This window comes from Vidua macroura, chromosome 1 (genome assembly GCF_024509145.1).
Source record: "Vidua macroura isolate BioBank_ID:100142 chromosome 1, ASM2450914v1, whole genome shotgun sequence".
Lineage (NCBI taxonomy): Eukaryota > Metazoa > Chordata > Aves > Passeriformes > Viduidae > Vidua > Vidua macroura.
The window spans coordinates 13,026,438-13,033,440 of NC_071571.1; the positions used below are offsets into that span (position 1 = coordinate 13,026,438).

Below are 7,003 nucleotides of genomic sequence, written 5' to 3' on the forward strand. Positions count from 1 at the left end.
GCTCAAAAGTATTTTCCAAAGACATACAATAAATCAGTGGCAAAAGGTCTGATTCCTCATTCCCTACTCACTCTCAAACTTTCCTTTCTTTTATTATTTCCTTTTCTACATGATGTTACTTACCCATACACATGAACAAGATAACTATCACAATTATTATGCCATCCTATAGCACTAAGGATGAATAAAAATGCAGGCTATGGAGTGTATCAGTTTTATACTGGTGCTTTTGAGTGTCACAGATCTCCACCCATAACTGCTCTACATCACTGTTTCCATAGTAACAAGATAACATGAGAGGCTTTGGTGTATGTTACAGTCTCTGAAAGAGTCCAACCTCAAGATGAGAATATCATATTGGACTTTGTAAATGAATTCTGATTTGTACCTTTCATGCAAAATATCTCTCTGAATGAGGTACCCACTTGAACAGTGAAGTTATTCAATTTGATGATAGTAAAAATTGTAGATTGAAGAGAAAACAGGTTTTAATGTGTAACAAGGAGCTGAAAACGCTTTTCCTTTTAGATAACAGGAGCTGTAAGGCAACATATTCCCATGCCAAATTAAAAATGTTTATAGTAAATTGACAGGAAGGAATTATGTGATGGTACTGGCATATAAGGACCAGAAAAATACTGTAGAAAATTTTTAATACAGACTAGTCCCCCAAAATATAGCTGATGGCTGAGGAAAAGGTATGATGTGAGATCACTCCATAGTACAGATATAATGTTAGCAACCAGGTGTCTGCACATCCCAGCAGCTGAGATCTGGGAGATGACAGACTAAAGAAGTAAAAGAGCCCAATGAAAGGACAGCAAGCTACACTGGAGCTGAGAAATAGCAACAGGCACAATGGAAAAGGATCTGATTTGTGTAATGTGGTCAAAAAACTGCTGGGAATATGTACATGGAGGACAGAAGAGAGACAATGGTACTGCAAAGGTAAGTAAGAGAAAAATCACGTACAACTTGTAGACAAATAATACACATTGAATTCCAGGAACCATTTTTACCACTTCTAAAAATTTGACCTGGGGTACAGCAATACCAACAAACCTCTTCCCTCTGCTGAGCTCCAAAACCCACTACATAAGCTCACTTCCTGATCTTATTTTTGGAACATTTTTCAGGATATCAGTTGTTTCATAGAATAGTTTGAAGTGCACAGTACACGTAATAGGTTGTAAAACATAGGAAATTTTCTGACTGGCTCCCTGTGTGGCAGGAATGTGATTGAAATACTGTAATATGATGCGTTCTTATAATTCAATTACTTTTTTCATATATTCTGCCTGTTTGTATTTTTTGTCTACTTTTTGATGTCTAAAAGTTAAATTGATTCAAAAAGTCTGTGGAGTTAGAAGAACTTCATTCTGACTTGCAGAGATGTGCATGGCTGGACTTGCATTCTCCTGCCATGTATATCTCTTTTAATGGTTGCAACTTCAAGGGGCTGACAGCATTTCTTCATTTGATCAATAGCCTGAGCAGTTGCTACGTGCTCTGGTGTGTACAATGGAAGGGGCCCAGCAGTGCTCTCCCAAAAAAAGCAATAAGAAAAAGTCACTTCTTTCCCCAGCATTCCTGCACAGCAGCTCTTCATCTGTGTTGAATGTCCCTAAATCCAGATGGCCGCTCCACATGGCCGTGCTGGAGCAGCAGCAGCGCCGTGCTGGTGAGGTCAGCAGCCATGGGAGAGCACAAAGGGAGGGTTTGCATCAGTCAGGACACAGCCAGTCCAGAAGGAATTAAATTACCTCCACTAAAACACTGGCCAGCTCTCACTGTAAGGTAAGTCTTCAGTTAAATGCTCCTTTCTTCTCTCAAAACTTTGCTTCACATCATTTGTGAGAGGAACATAGGGGAACCTTTGTAAAATCATGAGAGCTGGAGATAGACTTGCATGAAAGTATGAAAGCGTAGCTGTATAGTCTACTGTGCAACAGTTTTCCACATAAAATAATCCATTCTCCTATTCCTGTTCCATTCAGGCTGGTGGAGACTCAGGTGGCTCTAATGAGACAAGAATGAGCAAAAGGCAGACACATTGACTGTGAACTGAGTTTCAGCAATAATGCTTCTCAGGGGCTGGTTATTCTCCTGAGTTTTAAATACCACTCACTTATTGAAGGATAATAACTGAAGGGAAGGTGAGTATAAATATGTATCTGTATATCAACAAAAGTGAGATTTGCACCAAAGCATCTAGTGATCTCACTCCTCTCCCAAGTGAACCAGTCCTCTGACCTGTACTGTCAAGGCTTTTCTTCTTCCTCCCTCCCTGACAGCTCTGAGCATCCTTTTCATCCAGAGGTCTCTGCCATTTCAGATCACCTGCTCTACAGCTGACTTTTGCTCTAGCCCTGCTCAGGTTTCTAGGGAGTTCAGAAATGACCTTATGTTTTACAGAATTCATTCATCCTTTCAAACACAGTAAGGAATTTCAGAACCTATTGTATGCAGTGCCTGTCCATAATATGGCGCACTACAAAACTTCCTGCCCTAGCTGCAGATTATACAGCTGAAATGTATTTAACCTGCAGCACATAACAGAGCAAGAAACAGCTAGACCTTTGCCTCATAGCAGGGACATGAGAAATATGAAAATCTGGTAAATTATTAACGAACAAAGCTTTCAAGTAGAAAAGTGACATTATAGTAATGCTGATAAATTGACTATTATAGGTGTTAGGATCTGCTATGGAACACTTCATCCTTTGCCTTGCAATGGAACTTGCTAGAAGATACAGTCTTGAGCTGTGTCAAGGGAAATACAGGTTGGATATTAGGAAAAAGTATTTTACAGAAAGAGCTATAAAGTTCTGGAGTGGCCTGCCTGGGGACGCGATGGAGTCTGCATCCCTGGATGTGTTTAAAAAAAGACTGGATGTGGCACTCAGTGCCATGGTGTTAGGGCATGGGTTGGACTCTATGATCTTGAAGGTCTCTTCCAACCTAGTGATTCTGTGATACCAACAGGACTCCAGTCTCTAACCCTAACCTTGATTTAGTTCCACAACAACAAACTGTAATGGTATTCTTTAAAAGGAGATTACTCAGATTTGCTGGTGAGATAAGTAAAGCAAAACCATTGGAAGTTGTTTCACTCCTTCACAGGGAGAGTTTGAAGGGGATGCTTTTGTAGTGTGTTTTGTTTTACTGAGGGGTTTTTTTTGACAGTCTTTATTTGCATGCCAGCAAGTTTCAGTGACTTCCTGCATTACGTTGACCTTACCTCACTTGGTCTCCAGACAATAATTCTTCTGTTCATCACTTCTAAATGCTAGTTTTGAATCTGATGCTTGCTGCAGATCATACCCTGCACAACTCCCAATTCTCTGCTTCCTTATTACATGTGTTCATCATTTCTGTTAGAGGAGAGTGTAATTTTTATTTTCTTCTCAAATGCTCCAGAAGCAGGAAGGATAACAAAAAGTTGCTTTCCTTTTTGCTACTACAGTACACAGAATGTGCACAAAAAACTGAAACAAACCAATCAAGTGGCTGTATCAGAGTTCCTGGTATGGAACAAAATAATATATTTCTTTCATCAGGGTTCCCCCCGTGACCTGACATTGTCTATGAACCCTGGATGCAGTTTGTATTGTTTGGTGTCTGCAATGCAGTGGTGTGGGAAGGATACCAAAAGGTTTTTTTTAATAATGAGCTAGAAGGAAACAGGCATTTAAGTGTGAAATTCATTTTAAAGTTTTGAAATGCTTGGTTTAGGCTGAGATGTACAAAACTTTACTTTTAAGGGTTAAGTCTTTAGGGCCTTGGGGGCTGTTTAGGAGCACCACATTAATTTGATTTCTCCAAAGTAATCCAGACATAAGTGGATCAGAAGTGGAAAATATATGGCAGATATTTACTTCTAGAAGACTTACAAATATGGGGGGTTAGTTTCTCCTGTTGATCGTGGCAGGGTTGTGTTTATTGCCCAAGTGGTTTAAGATACAGACCTCTGTAAGTAATAACACCATGTGATGAAAAATAACATCAGTAAGTGAAGAATGCACCAGGGAACACATTGAGAGAATGGGAGAAATCTTGTTTAACATATTTTTTAGATTTTTTTTTTTAATTCTGTTTAGCATATTTTAAAGCCATTTATGGAAAACAAAATACTTATAATCTCTATATGCTTCATGAAGGTTTTTTTTTATTCTTCAATAGTATTGTGTTCTCTTATAATCATAACAAGAAAAAAACATCCAAGTCAAGGCAACTACAAACTCACCACCCAGATCTTTTTCTTTAATCCCCCTGAAACTGCAGGTCATTGTTCTGGACAGGTGAGAATTTCCCATTCACTAAGGGCTCTATAGCCCCATGGAAGAAATTCTCTGACAAAATAAGAATAATTTCTCATTATGATTATGCTAGCCCTCAGGTTACAGAAGAAGCCACTTGTTTATTTCCCTGCAAGTCTACTGGAAATTCGTACTATTTATCTTAAGAGTGGATTCTTTAAATAAGAAAGAGTAGGGAAACTTTTGTATTGGTTTTCTTGGAAGTTTTGCACATTATATTTCATAAACCTCTGTAGCTCTCTTGGTAATGTCTGGGATCTTCCTAACTCATTCTGTACCACACAGAAAGTTGTCATAGGCTTGAAGCTGATCATATAATATCATATTAAACTGAAAATTGAGACTTATATATAGATATTCATCCTATATTCCTGGTCCTCTTGTCTAAAAGTATCAACTTCAAAAACTTTAATTTCAGAGAAAGTCTCAAGCATGGTCTGCTTTTCTGTGTTGATTAGGAAATTTATACTTACACTTCAACCAGGAAAAAGAAAGAGAGGGAAAAGTAACATTATATATCCTCCATGGGTTGTATATTGCCAGTTACCCTGGAGGATTAGGAGCCCAGTCTTTGCTCTATAAGAGCTTCCTGTGGTTGTTTTGCTAAAAGCAGAGTTTCTCTTCAGGTATTACAAATTAATTGCTTCAATAGCTCTTCAGCTCAGCCCCAGTTCCTGCAGTCTCAGTTTTCCTTAATGCCTGCTGCATTCCTGGATTTCCTGAGTCCTTTCTAAAGACAGGTCTGCACAATATTGGTAGGTGCAGTATGTGCTAGCTCCTTTTCCTGGTGTCCCATCACACTGCTCCAGGAACCTGCTGTTATGTGACTCAGTTTTCATCACAGTGTGTAGGGGAGAGCAGAGGGTTGCAAAGAGCACATGGCGTGCTTGGAGAAAGAGTATAGAAAAGATATAGTACTGGACTAATACTTTGTGATGTGCCTGCAACATTTTTTAACCAGAGGTTTAGAAAATTTCTCTACTAAAGACTGAATCCAGCCAATTATATCAAGTAGCTACATATATATATATATATATATATATATATATATATATGTGTGTGTGTTTATGCATCTTTGTGTGTGTGCATGTCCATGTGTGCACACATATATATGCATAAAAACCTCAAAATCCACTCATATTTTTGTCTCCATAACACTTTGTGGGCACTTGTATTGTTTTGCCAGCTTCCTGCTACATGGTAATTTTCAGCTCTTGTATTGTAAAAATATGGTAGAAAATAATTCTCCATCCCCTTCTCTGATTGTAATTTTCTAGCCCTCTCTCATTTTCCTACTGTTTTTATTTCAATGTCTCTTGTCTGAAATAAAATATTTTAATCCATTTAGTATATGTTCACATAGAGATCTGTTTCACATTTATTGGCATACTTCCTCTTCTGCCTAAATATTCTTACTGGTTTATATGTTTTTGTCGGGGGAATATCAAAACTTTCGTCAGTGCATAATATGTGAGTTCACCCCTGAAATACAAAAAAATCCCCATACAACTGTGTTCTGATCTTCTGATTTCTGCCTCCTCCCTGACAGCATGAAATCATCCCAAAACCAGCATGCTGAGGAGGATCTGTTCAGAGCCAGCTGGTAGGAAACACTCAGAGCAAGGAGATGCAACCATTAAATCCCACCCTTCTCTGGGATTTCACAAGCTCCAGATGAGGAGTAAAAAAATCTTCTCATGAGGAGCACTCCATGGCATCATATATAAAATACTGAATTGTATACAGAGCACTCACTGGATCTGGGAGAACTCTGGTCCAATTTCTCCCTTTCTGCTGTTGATGATTCCAAGCCATCCTTCTCAGGTCCATAGGAACACCCACAAAGGAGAGCCTACAGGTGCATCTCCTCCCAGGTGATACCTCGACTGGTGGGGAACCCCCAGTCCAACCCCCCATCCAACCCTCCTCAATGGGTCCCCGGGGGTATTTTGTAAGTTTTTTGTAAGCTTTAAAGGAAGGGATAGAAAGTGTCTAGAGGAGTGACAGTGCACTCTTCAAAGGGAAGAAATCTGCATTTAAATCCTCAGAATTTAGGAACTAAACTGATGTTTTCTGCATGCTGGTCAAAAGCTCCAACTTGTGAGCTGCTATACAAAGGGGAAAGAGTGTTTATATTTTCCAGCTTTGTTAAAAGAGGGGGAGCATCGGACGTTATTCTTTACTCTTAAATTCCCAATGTAAAAGTTTGATTTTTGTAAATTTGTATGAATAAACATGGACAATTGTACACTATGCAGTGACACTCTATCAAGAACAGAAAAACTAGACATTCTTTCCTATTTTTCCTGGTATACATAGTCTTCAGAACTCAGATTTCTAACCCAGTATAGTAGCACAAAAGTAGGGAAGTTTTGGCCAACAAATTGCAGAATCCAGCACCAGGGAAGACAGGAAATTTTCTTGCCTTTCTTTTTCCCTTGCTTTGTTGGTAAATTTTTCCTCTAGATATTGGAAATGAACAGAGCAAAAGAAAAGTTGGGCTTGAATTCAGAAGAACTGAAGCTTTGATCTTAAAAAAGTTAAAAGTCAGAGCACCGAGAGTACACACATATCACTAGGTCAGGGGAAGTGATGTCACACTCATAATGAGCAACAACAATGCTTCTGAAAAAAACAACTTCAAAAAATGCCCCCAGATATTACATCAAGGGGTATGTTTGCAT

The 7,003-nt window shown here is 38.8% G+C and overlaps 1 long non-coding RNA gene across 1 annotated transcript; it reads left to right on the plus strand.

The window, feature by feature from the left end:
- Positions 1–1,600: 1,600 nt before the first annotated feature.
- On the plus strand, positions 1,601–6,484 carry LOC128810016 (uncharacterized). Its single transcript, XR_008437889.1, has 3 exons — positions 1,601–1,797; positions 1,998–2,156; positions 5,869–6,484. It is a non-coding gene; the product is annotated as an uncharacterized LOC128810016 (long non-coding RNA).
- Positions 6,485–7,003: the final 519 nt, after the last annotated feature.